Below are 14,241 nucleotides of genomic sequence, written 5' to 3' on the forward strand. Positions count from 1 at the left end.
GTGCAAAAATAAATAAATAAATAAAAAACATAATATCTGCAATTTAGCTTTAGACCCCTTTTACACTGAGGCAGTTTTCAGGCATTTTAGCACTAGAAATAGCGCCTGAAAACTGGCTCCCATGCCACCCGAATGTGAAAGCCTGAGTGCTTTTACAATGGGGCGGTGCGCTTGCGGGACGTTAGAAAAAGTCCCGCAAGCAGCATCTTTGGGGCAGTTTGGGAGCGCCCCTGCCCATTGCAATAAATGGGCAGTGCCGCAACACAGGCATTTTTAACCCCTTCTTCGGCCGCTAGTGGGGGTTAAAAGCTCTCCGTTAGCGGCTGAAAAGCACCGCTTAAACAGCAGTAAAGCGCTGATAAAACGATTGGCGCTTTACCGCTAACGCACAGGCGGCCCTAGTGTGAAAGGGGTCGTAAAGCGGCTGTAAACCCTTACACATACCCAGTGCGGTGACTGGTCTCTGGTGGTACACACTGGACACCAATGTAAGGAGTCCATCTCCTATTGACTACCAACGTAAGGCTGGGTTCAAACTTTTGCGTATTGGATGTCGATTCTCCGCATCCAATTCGCATAACAGGAGACTGTGACTGGCTCTCAATGAAACTGGATCACATATCTCTGGGGCGGCTGCGGAGCAGATTGCACAGAGGTCCTGTGCGTCTTTAGCTTAGTTTCAGGTCCGAATTTAGGCAAAAATTCGGGCCTGATTCGCCCCTGCTGTGAGCTGCATCCGAATTAAGTGTGAACCCAGCCTAAGGGAGCACTACCATGACTATCAATATTAGGGGTACTTCTTTCACTAATACCCAATGTAAGAGGGACCATGTCCTGCTGACTAGCAATGTGTGGGAGCGCTACCATGACCACCAACATTAAAGTAGATGTAAACCCTTACATATACCCAGTAAAGTGACTGGCCTCTGGGGAAATACAGAGATGAAACAAATCCTCCTACATACTTTGTACCCGTTTATCTGCAGTCTTCTCTAAATCTGTTCAAAGTGCTGAACTTATAAAGCTTGTCTGAGAGTTCAGAAAAAAGGGGGCAGAGAGCCAAAATGACACACTGCAAAGCTCAATGAGGAGGGTTCTGAGAGCTGATTGGAGGGAAGAGACACACACCCCTCTCCACACAGCTCATAGGAACAGTGCTGAGGTTGCCAATCTGATGGAAGTCCCTCCCTTTCACCATTTTTCTCTTATGCCGCGTATACACAACCGGACTTTACGGCATACTTGGTCCGGCGAACCTGAGTCCGTCGGACAATTCGATCGTGCGTGGGCTCCAGCTTTTTTTTCTCTAAAGTTTGATGGACCTAGAAATGAAACGTTTCAAATCTGTCTGACGGACTCGAGTCCGGTCGAAAAGTCAGTTCGTCTGTATTCTAGTCTGACGGACAAAAAACGACGCTAGGGCAGCTATTGGCTACTGGCTATGAACTTCCTTGTTATAGTCCGGTCGTACGTCATCACGTTCAAATCCGTCGGACTTTGGTTGATTGTGTGTAGGCAAGTCCGTTCATTCGCAAAGTCCGTCGTAAAGTCTGTCGAAAAGTCCGCAGGACAAAGTCTGCCATAAAGTTCGCTCGTGTGTACGCGGCATTAGTGTCAGGAAAACTTGTCAGAAGTGACTCATGCCGATAGCACAGGAACGAATCAGCAGACAGAAATGACACTTAGTGCTCTTAACCACTAGACATCCGCGCTATGGCCGAATGACAGCCACAGCGCAGACCTGCAGTCCCGGGAGGCCGTCATATGACGGCCTCCCCTGTGCACGCTCCCTGCAGGGCGCGCGCCGGGCACGGTGTGATCACCGAGTCACTGAGACTCGGCTGATCACCAATCCGTGTAAGGGGCCGGTCCCTTACTATGTGATCAGCTGTCAGCCAATGATTGTTGATCACATGATGTAAACAAAACATCGGTAATCGTTTTTTTTTTCTACTCACGCTGACAGCGCGAGTAGAAAAAAAAGCCGATCACCGGCTCAGATGTAAGGGACATCGGTCCCGAAGAGGAAGAGGCACATCTGCCTCATCAGTGCCCAATAAAAGTGCCACCTAACACTGCCCACAGTGCCACCTAACAGTGCCACCTAACAGTGCCCACAAGTGCCACCTATCAATGCCCACAAGTACCACCTATCAATGCCCACCTGTAGTGCCAATCAGTGCCACCTGCCAGTGCTGCCCATCACTGCCACCCATCAGTGCCCATCACTGCCGCCTCATCAGCGTACATCAATGAAGGAGAAAAATTACCCGTTTTAAATTTTTTATAACAAAATATTTAAAAAAAAAACATTTTTTAAAAAAAATTTCGTTTTTTACATTTTTTTAACAAAAAGTAAAAACCGCAGAGGTGATCAAATACCACCAAAAGAAAGCTCTATTTGTGCTGAAAAAATGATAAAAATTTCATTTGGGTACAGTGTTATATGACAGCGCAATTGTCATTCAAAGTGCGTTAGCGCTGAAAGCTGAAAATTGGTCTGGATAGGAGGGGGGTTTAAGTGCCCTGTAAGCAAGTGGTTAAAGGGAATCTTTACTGCATCTGAGCACAACAAACTAAAAAAACTGTTGAATTTATTTTTAATATTCAAAGCAAACTCCCCCCTCCATCCATGTTTCCATGCTTTATTTTGTTGAGAAATCACTTTGAAAAACACCCCCTCCCCCAAGCATTTCTGACTGATGACATCTTAAGTAAGCACAAATGATTCATGTAACATTTACTTCCTGGATTCCATCTGCCGTTAGCTCAAGCATGCACGCAGGAGAGAGTGTGCTTAGTTGAGAAAAACCCTCCTCATTTCCTCCACTCCTGAAGACTCCTGGGATGTATGACAGCATTTGCCTAGGCAAGAAACCAGGAAGTAACTGAACAAATAAAAAAAAAAATGTTTAAAACAAGTAATTGTGATTTGGTTTTTGATTTGATTGGTTTACAATCACTTTAAGTGTTCTATAAATCTCACCTTGCCAGCAGGGTAGATGGAGGAATCTATCACTGCTGGCCATCGCATATAAACAAAGCAGGCTTAAAGCGGTTGTAAAGTCAAAAGGTTTTTTTAGAATGCATCATTATAAAAAAAAAAAAAAAAAAAAAAAACCTTCTCTGTGCAGCAGCCCCCCTCATACTTACTAGAGCCCATCTCAATCCAGCAAATGTTTCAGGAGTCTCAGCTGTCCAGGACTCTCCTTCCTCCTTGGCTGAGACAGCAGTACGGCGCCATTGGCTCCCGTTGCTGTCAAAGTCAGTGAGCCAATGAGGAGAGTGTGGGGCGATCCAAACCGAAGCTCCATGTTGAATGGAGAGCCAGCAGGGGACCCAAGAAGAGGGTCTGGACTGCTCTGTGCAAAACCATTACACAGAGCAGAGAAGTGTAACATGTTTGTTATTTTTAAATGAAAAAAACTGAGACTTTAGTATCACTTCAAATAGTTTTATTTTCGTAATAGAACAAATGAATCCACTGACAAGAACTATAAATATATATATTTTTATTATTTCCTGAAATGAAAAAACATACAAGAGCCTATAATAAAAAAAAAATAAAAATCACAAAGCAGTGTTATTTCCGCACTTAAAGCGGTGGGCCAGCTGAAAAAAAATTAAGTCAGCAGCTACAAACACTTCCAACTTTTTTTTGTACAAAGTTGTCACTAAATTATATATTGCTCAAACATGCAATGGGCATATGTGGAATTGCACCCCAAAATACATTCTGCTGCTTCTCCTGAGTACGGGGATACCACATGTGTGGGACTTTTTGGGAGCCGCGTACGGGGCCCCGAAAACAAAGCACCGCCTCCAGGATTTCTAAGGGCGTAAAGTTTTGATTTCACTCCTTACTACCTATTACAGTTTTGAAGGCCATAAAATGCCCAGATGGCACAAACCCCCCCCCAAATGACCCCATTTTGGAAAGTAGACATCCCAAGCTATTTGCTGAGAGGCATGTTGAGTCCATGGAATATTTTATATTTTGACACAAGTTGCGGGAAAGTGACAATTTTTTTTTTTTTTTGCACAAAGTTGTCACTAAATGATATATTGCTCAAACATGCCGTGGGCATATGTGGAATTACACCCCAAAATACATTCTGCTGCTTCTCCTGAGTACAGGGATACCACATGTGTGAGACTTTTTGGGAGCCTAGCCGCGTACGGGACCCAGAAAACCAATCACCGCCTTCAGGATTTCTAAGGGCGTAAATTTTTGATTCACTCCTCACTACCTATCACAGTTTCGAAGGCCATAAAATGCCAAGATGGCACAAACCCCCCCCAAATGACCACATTTTGGAAAGTAGACACCCCAAGCTATTTGCTGAGAGGCATGGTGAGTATTTTGCAGCTCTCATTTGTTTTTAAAAATGAAGAAAGACAAGAAAAATTTTTTTTTTCTTTTTTAAATTTTCAAAACTTTGTGACAAAAAGCGAGGTCTGCAAAATACTCACTATACCCCTCAGCAAATAGCTTGGGGTGTCTACTTTCCAAAATAGGGTCATTTGGGGGGGTTTTGTGCCACCTGGGCATTCCATGGCCTCCGAAACTGTGATAGGCAGTGAAGAGTGAAATCAAAAATTTACGCCCTTAGAAAGCCTGAAGGTGGTGCTTGGTTTTCGGGGTCCCGTACGCGGCTAGGCTCCCAAAAAGTCTCACACATGTGGTATCCCCATACTCAGGAGAAGCAACAGAATGTATTTTGGGGTGTAATTTCACATATTCCCATGGCATGTTTGAGCAATATATCATTTAGTGACAACTTTGTGCAAAAAAAAAAAAAATTGTCTTTTTCCCGCAACTTGTGTCACAATATAAAATATTCCATGGACTCTATATGCCTCTCAGCAAATAGCTTGGGGTGTCTACTTTCCAAAATGGGGTCATTTGGGGGGATTTTGAACTGTCCTGGCATTTTATGCACAACATTTAGAAGCTTATGTCACACATCACCCACTCTTCTCACCACTTGAAGACAAAGCCCTTTCTGACACTTTTTGTTTACATGAAAAAATATTTTTTTTTTGCAAGAAAATTACTTTGAACCCCCAAACATTATATATTTTTTTTAAAGCAAATGCCCTACAGATTAAAATGTTGGGTGTTTATTTTTTTTTCACACAGTATTTGCGCAGCGATTTTTCAAACGCATTTTTTGGGGAAAAAACACACTTTTTAAAATTTGAATGCACTAAAACACACTATATTGCCCAAATGTTTGATGAAATAAAAAAGATGATCTTAGGCCGAGTACATGGATACCAAACATGACATGCTTTAAAATTGCGCACAAACGTGCAGTGGCGACAAACTAAATACATTTTTAAAAGCCCGTAAAAGCCTTTACAGGTTACCACTTTAGATTTACAGAGGAGGTCTACTGCTAAAATGACTGCTCTCGATCTGACCTTCGCGGTGATACCTCACATGCATGGTGCAATTGCTGTTTACATTTGACGCCAGACCAACGCTTGCGTTCGCCTTTGCGCGAGAGCAGGGGGGACAGGGGTGCTTTTTTTTTTTTCTTTATTATTTTTTTGCTTTTTTATCTTATTTTTAAACTGTTCCTTTCATTTTTATTTTTTTTTTAATCATTTTTATTGTTATCTCAGGGAATGTAAATATCCCCTAGTCATGAAATGCTCGTAGCTACCGGTTTCTTAGGCCATAGAGATGTTTGGAGCTGATCACCTCTATGGTCAGCTGGCTGAATCACCGGCTGCATTCTCAGGTTCCCTGTTGGGACAGGTGAGCCAGAGAAAAACATGGAAGACGGTGGGGGGGGGGATTATTAGCCTAATTAGGCTAATTAATTATTAGGCTAATTAGCCGCTAGGATTACTTTTACATGAAAGCCGACCGCTGGCTGAAAAGAATGATACCAAGATGATACCTAAACCTGCAGGCATCATTCTGGTATAACCACTCAAAGTCCAGCAACATACCAGTACGTTGCTGGTCCTTGTTGGGCATATATTGTAAACTTTTTTTTCATGCAGCCTGTGGGCTGAATGAAAAAAAGAGATTGATCGGTGGGTATGCCCACCATTAGAATACCTCCCTTCATCCACCCACTTCTAATGATGGGCATACATGCACCGTGTTTATCAGGGGCGGATCCAGAGCCTAGTCTCAGGAGGGGCACTGCCAGAAAATAAGTTTTTTGGGGGGAATTTATCAGGGAAATGGCTGGCGTTGGTGCTTTAATCATCACAGCACCATGGTTGTTATGGTGTCAGGATGATTGAAGCGCATTTTTTCTATTATTACATTGTTATATAAAATGAAATAGTTCAACTCACCATAATGCAGAATCAGTGGGAGCCCCAAGCTTGTCACTTGCCACGTTGCCTGCCACCAGATGCGGATTGTCACTTGCCACTTCACCTGCCACACGTTGCAGATTGTCACTTGCCATGTCACCTGCCCCCAGATGTGGATTGTCACTTTCCTGCTACAATTGTCACTTGCCACATCGCCTGCCACCAGATGCAGATTGTCACCTTGCCACATCCCCTGTCACACACTGCGGATTGTCACTTTCCACATCACCTGCCCCCAGATGCAGATTGTCACTTGCCTGCTACAATTGTCACTTGCCACGTCACCTGCCACCAGATGCGGTTTGTCACTTGCCACGTCACCTGCCACCAGATGCGGATTGTCACTTGCCACGTCACCTTGCCACCAGATGCGGATTGTCACGTCGCCTGCCACACATTGCGGATTGTCACTTGCCACATCGCCTGCCACCAGATGAAGATTGTCACTTGCCACGTCACCTGCCACCAGATGCGGATTGTCACGTCACATGCCACACATTGTGGATTGTCACTTGCCATGTTGCCTGCCAGCAGTTGCAGATTGTCACTTGCCACATCATCTGCCACACGTTGCGGATTGTCACTTGCCTGCTACAGCTGCAATTGTCACTTTCTGTTTCCCAGAGGGTGAGGCAGCAGATTACCAGTCAGGCAGCAGAGAGATGATGTAATCTCTCTGCTGCCCGTAGCTACCTGCACAGTGAGGGCGGAACTGCAGGGATGCAGGGCAGGCAGTGAGAGATGATGTCATCTCTCTGCTCCCCCGCCTGCCGGCTCCCTGATTGGCCAGCAGCCCGGCCGCTCTCTAAATGTCACCCGCCCACTCTCTGCAGTCACCAGCGGCCAGCCCGGCCGTCCGCTTTCATCCGCCCACCCCACTGTCAGGCTTAGACTGTCACCAGCCCCCCCCCCCGGCCGTCCACTCTCTCACCCGCCCACTGTCAGTGACTGACAGTGGGCGGGTGAGAGAGCGGACAGCCGGGCTGGTGATAGTCTGAGACTGACAGACTATCACCAGCCCGGCTGTCCGCTCTTTCACCCGCCCACTGTCAGTCACTGACTGTCACCCGCCCGGCCGTCCGCTCTCTCTCTCCCGCGGACCCAGCTGCCTGCTCTCTCCCCAGCATTCTCGGAGGGGGCAATTGACCCGTTGCCCCCCCCTGGATCCGCCCCTGGTGTGTGTGTGTATATATATTATATATATATATTATACATACATACATACACACATATACACACACATACACCGAAGCATGTGGGCATCCTCCCGCAAAAGTTAGGAGCAAATTGCTCCTCCGCCCTCTGCTGCCCCCACGCTTCGGCATATATGCTGAAGTATGTAACTGTGGTGGTGAAATCACCTCCGACAGCACTGGAGTCACGGCTTTATGTATCGTGGGAGCAAACGCTGTTGCTGTCAAGATAAATAAATCTGCGCTGCAACTGAATGGCGTACCTGCTAAGCAAATGATGGTTAACAATAAAACAAAGTAACATTACAGTATAACAGTAAGACTTACCATACCTGCAAAGCAAATACAAAAAAAACATAGTAAAAAATAAAACATTTAACGCAAACTGTGCCTAAAATATATATATATGCCGAAGCATGGGGGCATCCTCCCGCAAAAGTTAGGAGCAAATTGCTCCTCCGCCCTCTGCTGCCCCCACGCTTCGGCATATATGCTGAAGTATGTAACTGTGTTGGTGAAATCACTCCGACAGCGCTGGAGTCACGGCTTTATATATCGTGGGAGCAAACGCTGTTGCTGTCAAGATAAATAAATCTGCGCTGCAACTGAATGGCGTACCTGCTAAGCAAATGATGGTTAACAATAAAACAAAGTAACATTACAGTATAACAGTAAGACTTACCGTACCTGCAAAGCAAATACAAAAAAAAATATAGTAAAAAAGAAATCATTTAACGCAACCTGCGCCTAAAATATATATATGCCGAAGCATGGGGGCATCCTCCCACAAAAGGCAGGAGCAAATCACTCCTCCACCCACTGCTGCCCCCACGCTTCGGCATATATGCTGAAGTATGTAACTGTGGTGGTGAAATCCAGGGCCGGACTGGCCTATCGGGATACCGAGAAATCCCCTGGTGGGCCGGCTGTCTGGCTGCCCCTGGGGCCGCTGTGAGGGCAGCGGCGCCTGAAAGAAATATGGCTGCGGGGCCGCCGGGCTGACATGCAACTGCGCAGGCGCCAGCGCTGTTCTCGGATAGTTCTCGGAATTGTGTATGGGCTTTCCCGAGCTAGCCGTGCTCGGGAAAGCCCGTACACACTTGGCAATTCTCGGAAATGCGGGCGCATGCGCAGTGACACGATGGCGCAGAGCGGCGCCATTTTTAAAAGTAAAGCAGTTACAGCGCTCGCCGCAGTGAGTACTCGTCTGGTGGCCTCGTCTGGTGACCCCCACCTGCAGCCTCTGACCTCCTGCCCCCCTGCAGCCTCTGACCTCCTGCCCCCCCCTGCAGCCTCTGACCTCCTATCATCCCCCCCGCAGCCTCTGACCTCCTGTCATCCCCCCGCAGCCTCTGACCTCCTGTCATCCCCCCGCAGCCTCTGACCTCCTGTCATCCCCCCGCAGCCTCTGACCTCCTGACATCCCCCCCGCAGCCTCTGACCTCCTGTCATCCCCCCCGCAGCCTCTGACCTCCTGTCATCCCATCCCCCCGCAGCCTCTGACCTCCTGTCATCCCCCCCGCAGCCTCTGACCTCCTGTCATCCCCCCCGCAGCCTCTGACCTCCTGTCATCCCCCCCGCAGCCTCTGACCTCCTGTCATCCCCCCCGCAGCCTCTGACCTCCTGTCATCCCCCCCGCAGCCTCTGACCTCCTGTCATCCCCCCCGCAGCCTCTGACCTCCTGTCATCCCCCCCGCAGCCTCTGACCTCCTGTCATCCCCCCCGCAGCCTCTGACCTCCTGTCATCCCCCCCGCAGCCTCTGACCGCCTGTCATCCCCCCCGCAGCCTCTGACCTCCTGTCATCCCCCCCGCAGCCTCTGACCTCCTGTCATCCCCCCCGCAGCCTCTGACCTCCTGTCATCCCCCCCGCAGCCTCTGACCTCCTGTCATCCCCCCCGCAGCCTCTGACCTCCTGTCATCCCCCCCGCAGCCTCTGACCTCCTGTCATCCCCCCCGCAGCCTCTGACCTCCTGTCATCCCCCCCGCAGCCTCTGACCTCCTGTCATCCCCCCCGCAGCCTCTGACCTCCTGTCATCCCCCCCGCAGCCTCTGACCTCCTGTCATCCCCCCCGCAGCCTCTGACCTCCTGTCATCCCCCCCGCAGCCTCTGACCTCCTGTCATCCCCCTGCAGCCTCTGACCTCCTGTCATGCCCCCCGCAGCCTCTGACCTCCTGTCATCCCCCTGCAGCCTCTGACCTCCTGTCACCCCCCTCCTCTCCGCAGCCTCTGACCTCCTGTCACCTCCTGTCATCCTCCTGCAGCCTCTGACCTCCTGTCCCCCCCTCCCCTCCGCAGCCTCTGACCTCCCCTGTACCATCCGCAGCCTCTGACCTCCCCTGTACCATCCGCAGCCTCTGACCTCCCCTGTACCATCCGCAGCCTCTGACCTCCCCTGTACCATCCGCAGCCTCTGACCTCTCCTGTACCATCTGCAGCCTCTGACCATCTCTTGTCTTATATCATGACTGCAGTTTGGAGTGGAGTCAAGAGTGGGAGTGCCTCAGGGATGGGGGTCATGGGAGAAGTCAGACATGTGTGGACTGTGGAGAGGAAACTATGGGATAAAACCAGAGCCACCGAGCCGGAGCCGACTGACTGAGCCCTGCATGGTGCACCTGAGAGGAGGTCAGTGAGAGCGCCGCCAGGCCAGCCTGGGGGGGGGGGGGGGGGGGGGGGGGGGGGGAGTCAATACAATATTGTAAGGGGGCACTGATATAAAGGTTTACCCCTTATATCAGTAAACCCCCTTACCTTAGTGTTTTCTTTCTGCAGAAGGTGGTCTCTGGTCACCAGAGTCCTCCCCACATTCCCAGAGTTCCCCTTTACATCATAGTCTGCAGGATTCCACCTTACAGTGCAAGGGGAACTCTGACGTAAAGGGTAATGCAGTGGACTCTGATATAAGTGGGGTCTCTGGTCACCAGTGCCCCCCTTTTATATCAGAGTTCCCGCTTGGATTATGATTTGCAATGTCCCCCTTTATGTCAGAGTTCCCTTGCACTGTAAAGGGGAATCCTCCTGATGTATGGGGGGAACTCTGTGTTGGGTTATATTAATCTGACTTTCATGTAAATGGAGAAATATGGTTTTTGACTTTTGTTTAACTTGACACATTGCTAATAGCAGTTTATAGCTTAAATATTGATATTTGCACTGAAAACTGCCATTTACGGCACCTTTTTTATTTGTCAATAAAAAATGTGCCAGTAAATGCCATGATTTTTGCCAGAAAAAAATTGCTGCTGTTTGTAAATTCCATGTCTCTCTTATCTATATATAATACACTCTTCAAATGTGCTTTAAAATGCATGGTTTTCCCTTTTGTGAACAAGAAAATAACGACATTATGCGGTTGGGCTGGTATAAAAACACTATGGGGCTGGTATGAAATTATTTCCAGGGCTGGTTTTTATTCCCAGTCCGGCCCTGGTGAAATCACCTCCGACAACGCTGGAGTCACGGCTTTATATATCGTGGGAGCAAATGCTGTTGCTGTCAAGATAAATAAATCCGCGCTGCAACTGAATGGCGTACCTGCTAAGCAAATGATGGTTAACAATAAAACAAAGTAACATTACAGTATAACAGTAAGACTTACCATACCTGCAAAGCAAATACAAAAAAAATATAGTAAAAAATAAAACGTTTAACGCAACCTGTGCCTAAAATATATATATATGCCGAAGCATGGGGGCATCCTCCCACAAAAGGCAGGAGCAAATCACTCCTTCACCCACTGCTGCCCCCATACTTCGGCATATATGCTGAAGTATGTAACTGTGGTGGGGAAATCACCTCCGACAGCGCTGGAGTCACGGCTTTATGTATCGTGGGAGCAAACACTGTTGCTGTCAAGATAAATAAATCCGCTCTGCAGCTGAATGGCGTACCTGAAAACAAAAAAATGGTTACCAACAAAACACAGTAAACAGTAAAGTATAAAAAAATTGCATATCTGAAAAGCAAACATGGTAAAACATAATAACAATAAAACATTGCAGAATAGAATACAGTAAAAAAGAGCAGGGCAATAGAGAGAGAATAGAGAGAGAGAGAGAACAATAAAACGACAACTATTTTTGTTTTTTTTATTTTATATATTTTTTTGTTTTTTTATTTTTTTTATTTTTTTACATTTTTTTTAGTAACTTTAACTTTTGTAACTGGTACCAGGTTTGGGTCTCTCAAAATGCGATGGCATCTTGGGAGACCCTGTGAAAGTGTGTCCTAGTCTGTGCAATGCTGTACCCTACACTAATACTCAACTAGTGTATGGTAGCGTTCAAAACATTCACCAATGCATAGACCAGGATTGTCAGGACAGGAGGGACAATAATACCAGGTGTCACGCCTAAATCCGCGCTTGCTACAGACACGGCATCTTCTTTGGGGGGCTCGTTGGGTAGGGGTACTCGGGAGGACATAAGGAAAATGCCTCTCTGCAGCCGGCCTACTGCATTTGGTTGGGGAAGGTGAGGTAGACCACCGTCTGGATACAGAAGGGCTCTGACTATCTCTTCCTGGAATTTTAGGAAGGATCCAGTTCGTTCTGATGCTTTGTATAGCGTTCAGCAGAGCCAATTGGAAAAAATATACAGACACTTTTTTATACCAGCGTCTGGCCTTACGGGCAATTAAGTACGACGCCATCATCTGGTCGTTGGAAGTCCACCCCTCCCATGTTAAGGATGTATTCGTGGACACAGAGGGGCTTCACAAGAACACGACCGCCGTATCTGCATGAAGGGAGGACAGAACGAAAACATTCCGTGTATCCCTCCACTTCACTGCAAGTAAAATATTACATCTCAAGTAGGCTCTCTCCCCCCATCTAAGTCGGGACTCTACAAGCCGTTGGGGAAGCCCCGGAGATTAGATTGCACGGTGCCACATGTGCCAATTCCACAAAAAGTGGCACGCTTGTGTAAGTGTCCATGTATAAGGGGTACCCCTATCCGAATAAGGATGACACCAAGTCCCAAACAATCTAGCCAGCGCTCCCTATGTAGTCTGGGCAGTTGGCAGTACTTTTGTTAGTGTAGTGTTGGTGCAACTCATGGTTTGATGTCCTCCTTCCTCTCACTGGAACCGAAAAGGGCTCCACGAGAGCAGGTGACATCACTTCCTCTCCCTGTGTTTACATTACACAGGCAGATGACAGTCTCTCATTCGCCAGAACCAATCACCAGGTCCAGGCCAGAAATCATTGGCCTGGGCCTGGAGACTGATCGGTTCTGAAACTAATCCGATCGCTGTGGGTGCGCGCACCTGACGTACAATGACAGCGATTCGCCCAGGAGAGCCAACCTGCCGCAGTACAACGTCGGTGGCTGGTCCTTAACTGGTTAAAAATATATCCGATTCAAGAATGTGTTCTTAACCCAAAAAAAGTGATTTTACCAATCTCAGATTCCTCCAAATCTAAATTATTTTATTTTTTGTGATTCAACTTCCTGCTATGGGCTCTGGGCAATGGACTTTTGGACTTTAACCCTTTCATGACTAAGCCTATTTTGAAATTTGGTGTTTACAAGTTAAAATCCGTATTTTTTGCTAGAAAATTACTTAGAACCCCCAAACATTATATATATTTTTTTAGCAGAGAATCTAGAGAATAAAATGGCGATTGTTGCAATATTTTTTATCACACGGTATTTGTGCAGCGGTGTTTTAAACGCAAATTTTTGGAAAAGTGACACTTTCATGAATTTTAAAAAATCCAAACAATAAAGTTACCCCAATTTTTTTGTATAATGTGAAAGATGATGTTACGCCGAGTAAATAGATACCAAACATGTCACCCTTTATAATTGCACGCACTCGTGGAATGGCGACGAACTACGGTACCTTTGAATTTCCATAGGCGACGCTTTAAAAATTTTTTACGGTTACCAGGTTTGAGCTACAGAGAAGGTCTAGGGCTAGAATTATTGCTCTCGCTCTGACGATCGCGGCGATACCTCACATGTGTGGTTTGAACACCGTTTACATATGCGGCGCGACTTCCGTATGCGTTTTCTTCGCTGCGCTAGCTCGCGGGGACAGGGGCACTTTAAAAATTTTTTTTTTTTATTTATTTTATTTATTTTTGTACTTTATAAATTGTGTTTAAAATTTTTTTTTTTTTTTTTTACTTTTATTGCTGTCACAAGCAATGTAAACATCCCTTGTGACAGTAATATGTGGTGACAGGCACTCTTTATGGAGGGATCGGGGGTCTAAAAGACCCCCGATCCCTCCTTTACACTTCAAAGTATTCAGATTGCCGAAAACGGCGATTCTGAATACTGTGTACTTTTTTAAATTCGGCGCCATTGGCAGCCGAGTAAACGGGAAGTGACGTCATGACGTCGCTTCCGCGTTTACAAGAAGGCTGGAACGAAGCCGCTCGCAGCTTCGTTCCAGCCCGCCCCCAGCCGCCGAAGGCAGCCGAACGGACATCGGGCCTCCCGATCGCACGGGAGGCCCGGTAACAGCATCGGGAGGCGGCGGGAGGGGGGGATGTCCCCTCCCGCTCCTCCGGTATAACAGCCGAGCGGCTTTTAGCCGCATTGGTTGTTATACACGGGTAGCCGATCGCCCGCTGTAAACAACGGTACCGGGATGATGCCTGCAGCTGCGGGCATCATCCCGGTATAACCCCGGAAAGCCGAGTACGCATATCTGCGTATGGTCGTCGGGAAGGGGTTAAGCTATGGGCTTTG

The sequence above is a fragment of the Aquarana catesbeiana genome, linkage group LG06 (assembly GCF_042186555.1).
Source record: "Aquarana catesbeiana isolate 2022-GZ linkage group LG06, ASM4218655v1, whole genome shotgun sequence".
Lineage (NCBI taxonomy): Eukaryota > Metazoa > Chordata > Amphibia > Anura > Ranidae > Aquarana > Aquarana catesbeiana.